Source organism: Myripristis murdjan, chromosome 13 (assembly GCF_902150065.1).
Source record: "Myripristis murdjan chromosome 13, fMyrMur1.1, whole genome shotgun sequence".
NCBI lineage: Eukaryota > Metazoa > Chordata > Actinopteri > Holocentriformes > Holocentridae > Myripristis > Myripristis murdjan.
This window is the reverse complement of record NC_043992.1, coordinates 10,499,706-10,514,236: the sequence shown is the minus strand read 5'-3', so window position 1 is coordinate 10,514,236 and position 14,531 is coordinate 10,499,706.

Here is a 14,531-nt window from a genome sequence, read left to right as displayed (position 1 = left end):
CACCACTATATGGAGCTATAAAATGTTAGATTTTTTTTTTTATAGAATTGAGCTGAGTTTATGGAAGGATATTGAACCTCCACACACTCCCACCGTCACGTGGTTTCAGCAGGAGGAGGTTTAAGTTGCAGTCCGTCCAACGCCAGAGCTGCAGACCTGCTCGCGAGTAAAGCAACAGAGGAACGCTGTCACCTCCGGAGTGCAAACAACCACCCATGTACACTCAAATCAACCGTATTTCCAGGAAAAAACACCAATTTATTTATTTTGTTTATTTATGTAATACTGGAAAGAGCTCATCTTCTATCAGGGGGTCAGGCCTACTTCTTATTACAGTAATTTACATCATTGTTTTGTGTTTAACTCCATTAATGCAAATGCAAATTAGGATGAGGTCAGTGTAAATGGGATTACATCTGTCTCACATCCTCTCTCACATTCTCTAATAGATTTTTTTTCTTTATGTTTATGCATCAAGACATCAGCCTGTCCTCCAAATTGCTCTATGTTGCTCTAAAAAGCTGGTGTTTACCTTTTGATGGCTCATATCCATAGAAGAAATTAATATTTAATTTCACAATCAAGCGAAGAACTACATAAATATGTGAGGATCTTTTTTTTTAAAATTATTTATTTTATTCATTTATTTATTTAATTGGAGATGATTCTGCAGAACAACTAGCTATCAGCTCTTTGCAGTGGATATTTCAATCACAGCTTTTATTTAAACTGGAAAACTTTTTTACAGTCTAATACTGCATACTATAAATGCTCGGCTGTGGAACTTCAATGGCTTCATTTCATCATTTAAAGCTGCTGTGGAGCTCATCCACAAGAGCTGAAATTCAGGTCATTATCTTGCTTTAGGGCACCAGGATGAGACGAGTTTATTTTGTGGATTGGGCAGCCCTGATGGATTTGCATTTAGCTGTGCTGCAGCCACATCAGAGTGAAAATCCAATGTTGCACGTGAACTTGTGAACCTGCTTTTGCTGCCCGTTGCATTTTGCACCCAATTCTGACACAGGATCCTTCTCCCGATGAGCCGATGCAGTGGAAATGCTCCGTTTCCACCTTCCTCTGACACCTCGGTGATTTTCATGCCTCAAAACGTGGTGGATCCTCAGAGTTGCACGGTGAGAGGAAAGTGGGTTGGATGTTGTTTGAAGTGTCTGTGCTGTCAGTGCTGTGGTTTAACGTGCGGGAGTAGCAGCACTGAGACCTGAGCGGAGTGTCAGGGCAGGGTCTGATTTACAGTGGTGGGAGTCTGGGCTTTTCTTTCCCTGGCAAAACATTTTCTTGTCTAATTGGCTACGGCCTAGAAGGAGGGTGTGTATGTGTGTGTGTATGGGTAGGGGGGTGTCTGGTTAACCCCCCTGCCTCCCAGCACCCACCCCAAAAACACACACTCACACACTTCTCTCCCTCTCTAGCCCCTATAGCTCTGGGCCTCCTGATTTTACAGTCAAAATGGCGGAGACTGATGCCGGTTTCTTATTAGCTGGATCCAGTGTCAGCCCCGTGCTCGCCTCTCCCTGCCGCTCCCCCCACTGCCTTGTTCTAATCACCGATTGGTCATTTTCTCTCCTTCTGGCCGATGCAGGGCCTTAATTGGCTGACAAAGGTGGAGATTTCTGCCTGCCTGGCCCCCCCACCTCCTCCTCCTCACAGTATTATAGCTAATGGCTAACCTCCAACACATTGCACAAGCATGAAAACATTAGCATGGGCTTGTTCTAGACGCCACGTGTTGATGGATGCCTTGCACGTTGCAATAACTGAATATTTGGTATTAATTTGTCGCATCTGTTTTGAGCTCTTTGAAATGATTGGGCCAGTCCTTTTTGTAATTTAGAAAGATGTTTAGCATCCTTGTGCACTCCTCCAAACACTTTGGAATCGATTTTCCTGTGGGTTAAGGTGTCTTTAGTGTCATTTAGTACATAACTAAAGTTTACTCTTTATTGGCCACTTTTGATCAAGCTTACCAGAGAGAATCGATCATGTCAGCATCTGTACCAGCCGATCCACTGCTGAATGCTTGATTTTGATTACTTTGACCCATTGAGCAACATCTTAACCATGTAAGGCTGTAGGATAACATCTTACATTCACATAGTGCCAGAATTTGATGTAGACGTCTGACAATTTTAGTGCTGAATGTTTACAGGTTAACTGTGTTTGCAGCCCAGGAATCCAGAGCAGAACGGTACAGGAGTTTAGAAGTGATTCAGCAGGGAAGTGGCCCTGTCTTCAAGGAAACAACAGCCCTGGGGGATACTATTTTTTTTTTTTTTTTTTTAGTTGTTTTGATCTTTTCCATTATTTCTGCTTTACGTGATGTGTTGTTGTAATGTTGTTTTGAATTATGTCAAAGAGGAAAGTCTCCTTAATATGGAAGGATAAAGCTGCGCGGTCAGATTAGATCTGCCCCTAAATCCTCTGTGGCCAATTAATGGAAGACTGGCGGTTTGTTGTTTCAGCGAAGGCATTTTAATTGAGTCAAAAACACTGGTTTGACACTTTAAGAAGTTGGCCGGGTCTTTCCTCCCGAATGTTTTTGGTAACTCTCTAAATTTAACCACCAGTGCCTCAAGTCAAATGACAGCATTGGTACTAGCCAAGAGGCCTCATTCTCTTACAATGGATCAATCCTAATGACTATTTCTGACTTTTATAGTTTAATGACACATCAACAAACCTATGAAGATAATTCCCAAATGCAAGAGTTGAACGACAACACTGTAAGTACTGAAATTGTTGAGGGCAGTGTTGAAATCAAACCTTTTAAAAGGCTAGTTAAACTCTTTTGGTCTTCAGAGCTGGTACACTTCAGCCCCGCTTACATACACAATATATTCACTAGAGATCAGTTAACCTGGAGCTCTGAGAAAACAGTGAGGGTCCCGACTCACCATGCTTCATCACACATGAGGGAGAACTAATTCAAAGTGAGCTGACGTCCTGCAGCTCTCCATCAAGACCTGCAGACAGTTTTCCACTCTGGACTGGGGTTTCCCAAACAGAACCAGCGACTGGTGTGAACTGATGGAAGATGCTACCGAGCTCATGATAAACAACAGAGGCAGGAGGGTTTTCAGTGCCATTTTTATGAGTCAGATGCTATTAATAGATAATTAGATAGTCCATTTATGACTAGTCAGAGTGTTAATTCTAGAAAACTGTAATTATGACCATTAAAATGTTAGTATTATGCCTTCGTACAATGTTATTCTTAGATATCTGTAATGAAATTGTATGATTGTATGATCTAAAATCTAAAATGTTGTCAGAATCTTAGTCCTAGGTATTTTCAACTGACTCCTTAACTTAACTGCAAGTAGTCATACTAAATTAACTTTACACTGGATAATTAAAACCTAATTTATTGTGTGTGTGATTGGAGGAGAAAGGGAAACTGTATTAAAAACACATCAACTGGACACATCAGCCCAGTTTCTAAGGATGGTCCTTTTGAATCCATAAGTGGCATTTTTATGAAAGCAAAAGAGCATATCTCCACACATCCCGTGCCATTATTTCAAACCAAACATGCAACACTTTCACTTTCTACCAGTATCTCAAACTTTGGCAATTAAAATATAATTTTGAGACCTGATGGGAAATGTTTGGTGAATGATCTCTCATATAGTATTTTGTGCTTTCTTTTGATTGTTTCTATCGTCTTTGCATTTCTACTCTGAGAGTCTTTCACACTTGCAAAGGGCTTCATTATCAACAACGACTTTCATCAGGTTATTTTAAAAAAGGAAGAAATCCATCTTAAATGGCAATAAAGGGTCATGAGACATATCAACCTCGTCACTGAATGAGTACAAAGCACAGTGTGTCAGCAAATACAATCGACTATATTAAATCAAGTTATATGACTATTCCATCAGTTAAATTTATTTATATGCCAAGTAAAAAGGATGAATTTGCTCTAGTTGTTCTACCACTGAATTCTGTGATCCCACCATCTCCATCAGAGAAAGACTTGTTTTAAATTGTGTGATAATTTCACATTAACACGCTGTGCTTCATGAAATTAACATCCAAGTTGTGGGGACCATATTTAATAGTTGGTATTAAAAATTGAAAAGATTATGAACATTACAAATTCATGCAGCATCATAGTATTTAAATGTAGTACACACAGACAAATGACGGTGACAACTGGAACCTAGAATGGTTCTTTCGAGGAATAACATGGGAGAACTGTTTCTGGTTTCACATGAAGCCTTTCAGACCATGGTTCTTTAAAGAACTATTTGTCAAAATGGTTCAAAGGGGCCTCAAAGAACCATGAGAAAAAGTTCCTTGGGGAACCAGCAACTTCAACTTCATAGAAGAGAGGAAAGAAAAGGAACATGGACCCAGTTACTTCTCATTTCTTAAAGGAAAAATAAAAGTGCTGACCAGAACCAAGAATAGTTTTTCGTAGTGGTGCAATAGGAGAACCACTTTTGATTCCACAAAGAACCTCTCATACCACGATTCCTTGAAGAACCATTTATTTGAGTGTTTTTTCAAAGGACGAAAAGTTCTTTAAAGAATCTTTTTTTCCCCCAGAATGGTTACTAGTGGAGGCCATTGGTTCAAGCTTCTTTTTAAAAACTATTTTCAAAGCTTTATTATTTCTATGCGTAGACCTCTCAAACTTTACTCACTCTGCCTATTGAAAAATACATAACGCACTGACATTTGAATGAGAACATTTGACTGCGAACAGTGGCTGGCATCTTTGAAACTTTAGGCTGACAGAGGCAAAAACACACAACTTCACCACCCAACAACACTGAATTTAAGAAATTGTTCATGGTTATAAGTCATGGATAGAGATAAATGGTTAAACAAATCACTTCATAAGCCCAGGTCAAATAAAACTAGAGCAGCAGAGCCTGTTTTTTCACATTACAACTTATATAAAAGGGGGCTACTATGGATTTCTGGTCTTTTCTTTGGAGCGCTGCTCTGTAAAACCAGTCGTGTTTATGTGGAGTTTCTTTTCTGTGCTCTGCCACATTAGCTCTGGCGTCTCCCCAGTTATCCAGCACTCGTATTTAAACAGTGTCATGCCCTTTGTTTTTCAGAGGTAAGCCCCTCAACTCTTTGAAGTGAGCGCCATGTTTGCACTGTGACCATTTAATTCGCAGTGCAGCTTGATGATATTAGCGTCAGGGTCAATTGCTGATTTTAGCCAACTTTAGAGGCTGCCTTGCTGGCGGTATGTAGGCATCATGTGCTGCTCAGTTCAAGATCTGGTCAACCCCATAGTCTTGCTTACACTCAAATCCACACGCGCGCGCACACACACACACACACACAGACACACACACACACACCACCTCCTCCAGTTTGCCAGCCTCTGATCCCCTACCATGTGACAGGGCAGACATGGGACTTGGTTATCCTGCCGGCATCAAATCACGAACGCAGTGGAAGTTGTAGCTTTAGACCTCCCATGATGGAACCTCCAAAATCCCTCTGGACTTCATTTTCCATTCCCTGTGTCACCATCTCCATCTCCCTCATGTCTTCTTTATCATCTGTGAACACACCGCAGAGGTTGCTTTCTTGTTTGTTTGTTTGGATTTGTGCTTTTTTGGGGCTTAAATTTAAAGTTGGCTTTGTCATATTTATGCAATGTGCAAGCTGATACATTGGGATTTTCCTTGAAACTTTTCATGTGGTTTTTTAAAAGCAAATGTAGATCAGAGATGTTTGGCTCCAGTTTGGCTCTTATTTGCTACACCAGCAACCTGAGTAAGGACATACTGGAACCAGTAGGAATCCAGCTGAATCTCTAAGCCTGAACCAATCTATCACTACTGGTAAACTGATGTTGACGGGCATACCATGGTGTGATATAATGCACGAACCTAAACACTGCTGTGTCTTAGTTCTGTGAAAAACCTTCACACACATTGGTGCCTGTGTGTTTCTGGTTTCTTCCCCCAGCTTTGAGAGGATCCCCAAATTCTTGCGTCCCTAAAACTCCCCCTGTCGTCGGAGCGCTGTCACTGTAACAGTCTGAACCAAGTTCCTGTGCTAAATGCAAACCAGCACTGTTTCTGTGCCGGTGATTACGCTGTAAAACAGAAACATTTGTGAAGCTTGTCTGAATCTCCTTTTCATAGTTTGGTGAGCTCATGGAAGGTGCATGAGACTGGGGCTTTGAGGGACTAGTTTTTGTCCCCAACCTCTTAACCATGTTTGCCAGGTTTGTTGTACCGCTCACAGTAAAAGCAGAGAAGCCATTTGTCATGCCGCACTTATATCTCCATTTTTATTGAGTGCAAGTGACTTGTCAGCAGCCATATAAAATGCATTTCAAAAGAGTTTTCCTTGCGCTTAGCCTTTGTTCTAGAGGAGAGGAGAAACCCCTGGATGGAAGAGAGGAGGGGTCCCACACTGATGACATCAGGATGTGTGTTTTTGTGTGTGTGTGTGTGTGTGTGCTTGCATGCATTAACTCATACGACTATTATTATTATTGTGTGTGTGTGTGTACATTTCTTTAAATTCTTGTGTTGGAAAAAACAAGATGATTAATGACAAAGAAAAAGCACATTTCCATGATACAGAGTGCCAACCACGTCTAACTTTTTTTTTTCTTTAAGATTTTTTTTCTTTTGAAGGGCTGAATTGTTTTCAGCCTGTTTCCTCCTCTGATAACTGAGCAAATGAAAACAGCTTGAAAATGATAAATTCTTCAGTTGGACTGTTCCTCGTTCTGTATGTGCAGCCTGTGACGGGGGATCACGAGAGGCCACTGCTTCATTTCAAGGGTCACAGATCCAAAAGGATGAGAACTGGTCCGAGGTGCCCACCATGCAGCAGTGATGTCCTGGGTTTGAATCTGGACCGGGACCTTTGTCTCATACCATCATCTCTCTCGTCTTCCCTTCCTCTCTTCGCTTGAATATTTTACAGTCTGTCAGTTTTCAAAAAATCCTAGCAGTGTGCAAAGTAGCACTCTGTTGTGAGTGCGCTGAGCCTTGAGCTGCTGCGCCACATTAAAGGCTCAGTTCATCACTTTGCTGCCTCGCTGACAGCTGACAGGCCTGTTGCTCTCTGCTGCATCCTCATATTTGGACACTTATCAGGCATAGTGTGGAATACGGGTTCTCAGACTTTTTCATTTTTCTGTCCCTCAGGTTCACTTTTATTAAGCTGTAGGCCCCTGTTGTCTCAGGGACCCTGATGTGAAAAGATATTTTGGTTTGTGTTAAGTATTAAATCGTTTAGATGCCATACTAATGTCAGCACTGACAAACACATTCAGAGTGGTGATATTAAAACATAATGTTAAAGGGCCATTCCAGTGATTTTGAATGTTCGACCCATTTATTACAATTTATCCACATTTTACACTGCATCAAACCATTTTGCAAATCATACAGGGGCACTAAAGATTTAACACCATTTAATCAAAATCCCTCAATTTTCACTTTATAATTTTCTGCTTCTGTGGCTAACAAAGTGGTCACCATTTATAAACCACAGAAATTATGATTTATCATGAAAAGGAAACTTTTACTCAGGGACTATTTTTCAGCAGAGAGACCGTTTAACTCCACAGCACAACAGTGCTGCTGCTAATAGGAAAACTAATGTGGAGGACTTTTTTACGGTGCTGGAATACTGGAGTGAAGAAAGTTTGAAGTCTCTGAAAGTTCATTTTCATGTCGTAGTAGAATGAATGGAAACCAACAGCTGCATAAAAAAGAAGAAAAAAAATGATATTGGAGTTTTAAAATATGCTTGCTTTGGGAAAAGATTAGCAGAAACATGAAGTTTATATAATTTGTAGATATGATGCTCAACATGCAAAATCACAGGTATGGTCCTTTAAAATAATCACTCATATTTTTATTGTATCTTTACAATTTCTAATGAATTAAAACTGATCATCTGTATTACTGAGGATCCCCCCAAAGCCCTTCCCAAAGCTTCGGCTGTAACTGTATGAAACTACACTCAGTGGGCACAATCCAATCCAATCCAACTGTTCTGCCGTAAAGTTTCCTTTCCTGCTGCCTAAAATGCTCAGGTTTTCTTTTTGTCACAGTAATAGAGGTGTTCATTCACTTCTATGTTTGGCATTGAGCTCATAGTTAGTGGCTGCTGTTGGACTGGACTGCATTTTATTCAGAGCTGTTTCCACTATTCTGTCCCACTCATGTTATGTAAATAGGGGAGGACAAAAAAATTAGTCTCAATATAATGTAGTCAAGTACAAGACCTCTGCAAACTACAACCTCAGTAACAAACACAGAATTGAACTGACACATTCTCCACCATGTCAACAAAAACTGAACATTATAAACTTTGTTAAAAGGTAGAATTTATGGCAGAGCTGCTGACCTGAACTGCATTAGACTGGTGGAGCTGATAAAGTGACACTGAGTGTATATTGGTTGAACTCTAGATCAGCAATGGAAAGGCAAAGTAAAATCTTGGTTCAGCCTTTTCTGTCCACGTCACATCACATCTTTTTATTGAAATCTCTCAAAACAAGTCCCAGTCATGTTTAGAGCAGATTTATAAGTCATTCAGTAAAGAGCAACATCTTTGATAAGTGCTGTACACTTTCCTCGATCCAAGGAAAGTCCCATTAAGAGCCATATTGTTCAGGCCTATGTTTGAACATATGATGTGATGTCTGTGGACTGACTCAGAGTTTATCTGGGCAGGCTTGTATGATGGGGTGTATTTTTACACGAGTCTGAGGCGCCCAGGCTGAACATGCAGAAGTGTGTGGGGGGACTGTATGTTTTTAGAAGAGCCGGAGGGTTTAGTCTCAGCGTCCTGACCAGGCCGAGGCCTCCGTTCATCATGACAGCGACTGTTAGTCTTTGCTAATCTCCTGTGTTCATCTCCATGTCAGAGGAGAGTGTGGAGGCCAGGGCTCTTAGAGCCATCGGAGCAAATGATTTCTCTGGGGTTAAACTCAGAGATTGCATGTTGCTCCTCTAGCAGTCCCCTTAAACACATCCTTGAGGAGTTCACATAGATCAAACGCCCTCTTCTGCAAAGGCCCTGCACATCAGCTTGGATGTACAACAGGCGTGTTTGGGGGTTCCAGAGCGGCGGTGCAGGGCTGCTGCTGTTTGATGTAGGAAGGCGTCCATTTCCACGCAAGCCTCAGTTGTTTCCTTTAGTTGTAATGAATGACAATCTGGAGGTCTCCCAACATGGCCGTCTCAAGCCACTTCATTAGCTGCCCCGTATTGTTTGGCTTTGCTCAGATTTACGGCTTTTCTGTTCGAGATCGTTCAGTTTGTAATTAGTCTTAAGGATAGCAGGTTGTGGGAGGATGTCCTGTGAAACAGGCTTTACATTGTGTCTTTACACAATGTATTTATTCCAAATCATACTGTAATGTATGCTGTAGAACACTCACCGGTATGCACACATATATACACACATGCACACACATACACACACACAGACACATAAAGCTTTCCAGATGACTGAACTTATGTTGGATGTTCTTTTTAATCTCATTTACATCATCATTACTTTGATCATGCCATACATTAATGCCACAGCATTCATCTGAATAATTGTCCTGTACATATAATTAATTATTTATGGTCATTTTTTCCTTTTTTTTTATTTTATTTTTTTTTTTATAGATACCCCGGCTAAATTGAAGCAATATAATTATGTCATATTTGGAAATAACCACTCCTGAATTTTATGATTTCAGCTGATGCAGACACTCTTAGCCTCTTAATAAGATACCTTTACATCCATATCAATATCAGTCAGTATATATTCTAAGCTCTCATGACTGTGTTTGAATCTAAATGTTGATTCACACTTCACTGATTCACTCTACACAAGCATGTACACAACCATGAATAATATACTATTAATAATCACATTTACCTGTGTGTAATAATGGTTCTTTGTGTTTCACATAGACTCCCTTGTCTTTTTACATGGTTAAGCAAAACATCACAATAGATTATTCTCTGTTGAAACTTGTAAAGTAATAAGTGTGCCCCCTAGTGGTTAAACAAGGCTGGAAGCAGCACTGAGGACTGAACACTGCGGGATTCATATGCTTGTATCAGAGGTCGTGCACCAGCTGTATTTCATGCGGTGGCAGCCCTCTGATTTGTTACGTCTGTATTGGTCAGCTCAGAGGGACATGCCTGCACCCACACACCCCTTGAATCTAAGTTTAAGTTAGATTTAACTTTGAAAATAGGGCTTCTATCTCACATCCTATCCTAGGATGTATGAAAAAAATATATGACAATAGTGTGTGTTGCAAAAGAGAGAGTTAACAACCTATTTAAAGATGGACTGGCAACCTGTCCAGGGTGTTTCATTGTCCCCCACCTGGAATGCATGCATGTGCAACTTTGAATAGGAATAAGCAGGTGAAGAAAATAAATGAGTGAATGCATAATTCATGAGTAAATGGCAAAAAAACCCAACTGCAACCTTGCAGCCCTTCCAAGGTGGATGTACCTAAATAAACTAGAGAGCAACACACACACCTTTATCATTAAAAAACAGCCACAAGAGCCTTTATTAGGGTCAAAAGATCAACAATGAGTATTAGTAGTAACATCCAAATTGGCCACGAGCTAAGTTCATGTCTCTACTTCACTCTATAGAAGTGCCATTTACGCCTTCTGTGTATGAGTAAGTTATGGCTCCTTTAAAGGCATAGAATAAAAAAAAAATCCATATATGCTGACACCTCTTACAGTGACAGTGTGTGATCCAGCACTGTTATCTGTGTGAGACAAGTTGGGCAGAGAAACACAGAGTTTCCTTTCTTTTTCAATGTCCAGAAGGGGGCGATGGGCCTTCATGCTGAGGGGAATTGGCGTCACCTCTCCAAACACTCCAACTAGTAGGAAACACACACACACACACACACACACACACAGCCATGGCTTATAGCATGACCTGTTCTGCCTGCCTGGAAGTCACAAACATAGCAATCTGAATGATCCCGTGAATTTGCCAATTTACCAAATAATTCCCACAATTCCAGACTTTTGTCTTTTTTGTTCACAAATAAGACTCTCGACCTGGTCACTGCTCATACACGGTCCTTAGATTCTGTCTGTTTTCATTTCCGTGTTTGTGTGGCAATTTTTATGGTCCACTGTGTTCTCTTATAGAACGATAATCATCTGCACTAATGATGGTGTGACTTGAAAATGTTTTACACTTTTTCACTTGAGCTCATGTCTCAGTATTGGAGAATAAAATGCGTTTCAACACTTAGATTGAGAGGCTGTTTTCGTTCCCATGAGTTCCAACTGGATCTGGTCCTCATTAGACATTTGGATTTGCGTGTCCAGCCAGTGCATCAGACCCAGATTCATCTTGTGATATTCAAACTCACTCCTAATTGTGCTTTGTTCGTTTTAAATTCATGTTGTTATACCAAAACTGTGGTATTGGCCTGTAAAAAATGGGTGTTGCAGTTAGGTAAAAGCTGTAGGCTTCCTTTCTCCTCCCTCTGTAATATAGCTCTCTTGTCTTTAAGGAGAACAGGGGCCTGTGATTGGATCCCTGCCACTGAACTTTGATCCAATGGGATTGCTGCACCTGAGCCCAGCAGCCAATAGCTCACTGGAGCTGTCAGTACTGGAGGGAGCAGTTTGCAGAGCTGCAGCAGCTCCCAGAGCCTCTCAGTGCAACAATGCTCACACTGTGGAGACAATACAGGCTCCTGGGCTCCTGAGCCGCTTCCCACCAGGGTTAAACCGATACACAGGCCCGATACTGGCCTTTAACTCAAAATCCTACCAGAGTGGGCCACCTCTGATATGATGGATATGATGCATTTTTGACTGACTACATATTTATTGTAGAATTGATCAATATTACACAAGTTGTTTACAGGAAGACCTTAACCTGACTTGATTCTAATGAGACATTATGAACAGATTCCACACAAGCATGCATAAATGTGTTTTATTTCTAGTACTGAGTTTTAGTGGAGAGTTTTAGTGTCTTGTGATGGTCTAAATGCTGCTTCAGAGGTTTTTCCACTCTGAGAAGAATAAATAACTGGGGAAAACACTGATCCAATTTAACACTTTTCATTATTGGTATAAAATATTGGCTACTGGCAGCTTCAGTCCAAATAAATATCACTCTCAGCCTTCAAACATCCTTATCAGTCGAGCCTTAGGATCATGCAGAGCCAGGGCCCCGAAGGTCTGCAGCATTAGCAAGGCAGAGGAAAAGCCTAGTGCAGCTTAGTCTCTGCCTACTATAATCTCAAAAGGCAGTTCACAATTTTATGATCAACACGTACATATGTCGTTCAGTAATAAGCCTTAGATAAACACTTGGAACCAATAGTTTAACTTTGAAAAAAAAAATTTGTTCATTCTTATATATAAATCTTTTAAAAAGTTACTCAGCGTCACTTATTTGTCTTTTTCCTAGCAAACACTTAAATGTGTCTTATTTATTGTTTCATAAATTACCAAATCTGAGGTTATGGCCTCATTTTGTCAGTAATCACAAAACACTGCTGGAAGACTATTTCTTACATTTAGAGAGTCTAAAAAAAATCATAATTTAATACACCTAATATTGGCCTTGACCTGATTCAGGCCATATACATTCATAAATAGTGAGTTGAAGAATTCTTTTAGGTTTGAATACAAGTTTAACTTGTTGTCATCGGCGCATAAAAGAATATTTATGCCACCAGACCTCAACCCTGTGACTTAGAAACTTCAAGGCATTTTTTTTTTTTTTTTTGCCAGATGCATAACTGAAGAAACGACATGGAGAGCAAAGATAAAACTGTGTTTACAGGTTGGTGGTTTAATCATAAGTGAAACATCCAAATTGCACCTCATGCAGTTCCATATGTGAAGTTTTCCAGAGGCAGCTAGAATATTTCTGTATCTAAAACCTGGGGCGCTCTGACCAATCTGAGCCTTCACCCCACCAGGTCCCACTGAGGTCTGGGACGTTCCACACACTCATACAGATAAAGATGGAAGATAGAAGAAACCTAAACAGAAGGTTAGTTAAGCCACTGTACACGATGGTAATATTGAAATGCTTTCACATTAACCCCAGTGTGCACATGATACTTTAAAATCAGTAATATTACTGTTTGTTAATTTGATTATCATAACAGCCAGGCATACATGTACAAAACCACTCATAACCTTTAAACATCTAACCCTAAATTATGAAGATTACCCCACACTCCAATGCAAAATGAGTCATTTTCAACAACAGTGGGTGTCTAGAGCGTGGCAACAATATGGTTTGTGCCACTATTCAACACAAGCTATGTTAATAACAACTTCACATGTGATGTTAGTAACAAATGGGACACCTCCCACACATATTAAAGTGGCACTAACATGTTTTTATTTTTCTTGCAGGCTTTGTGTAACTTCCTCCAAAGCCTATCTGTTGCCCTACAATAGATAAATAACGGCATACACTGATCATTTAACAAAGTTGTGAGTAATCTTGGCCTTTTTACCCCACGCCGTCAACAGTCATTAGTTATGATCCACAGGGCCTCCACAGGAGCCTATTGATCACTCATTGACTGATTGATTTAGACAAATACTTTTTCTCCCAGAGTGCGAGGTCGAGTTGCTCTCTCTGTTAATTGAAGATAACAGAGTGGCAACAATGGCCCCGTAATAGAATGAGAGTTTTGTGATTATTGCTGCAGAAAGAAAAGAAAATGAAGAAGAAGGGGAGGGGAGGCGGGGGGCTCTCTAATTAGGAAGCAGGGCAGTGTGGAGGCTGTGGCCGGCAGGCAGGCGACAGGCGCCGGGTCCCGGACAAAAGGCTGTCTGCTGCCCTAACCCCCCCCCCCCACCACCACCTCCCCACCCTCTCCACCCCCCACCCCGCTTAACCCTTTAAAACCGAGATGCGCACACACACACACACACACACACACAGGGCTGCTGCATCATGCTCTCACACAGCACTAGCCTCAACACCCAAACAGGATTAATTCATTGTATGTTAGGGAACATTAGAGCCAAACATCTAGCAGATAGGAGCCATTACACACATGAAAACACTGAAAATAAATCAAACAGTGTAAACTAGGGCAAACTATTCGCCATCAAAAGACACACAACCACCACAATCAATAATAACAATAATAAAATAATTAAATAACTTTTTAATGTAAAGTCTTTGTTTTAATTTTTAGAGCCAAAATCATAATATAGTCAATCTGATACAACTGATTTTGCATTTGGATTTGATGTCAGCCCTCAAAATGCAGGCCCTTCCACAACTACACTCCACACTAAATTTAAAAAAAAAAAAAAAAAAAAAAAAAAAGTTGGGTAAACAAAATTTCTCTGGGTTTACCCCTCCGGTTCACATCCTTGAATATAAGGCAAAATTGAATTTGTCCAAATTTGTCAGAATCTCTCTGCAGCATTACATGGTAATCCTCTGAGGCTGTCACATGCTCCCCTCCTGCACGGCCAAACCGTGAACGGTTAAAAGTGCGCTCCTGCTGCAGAGGATGTGTGTCA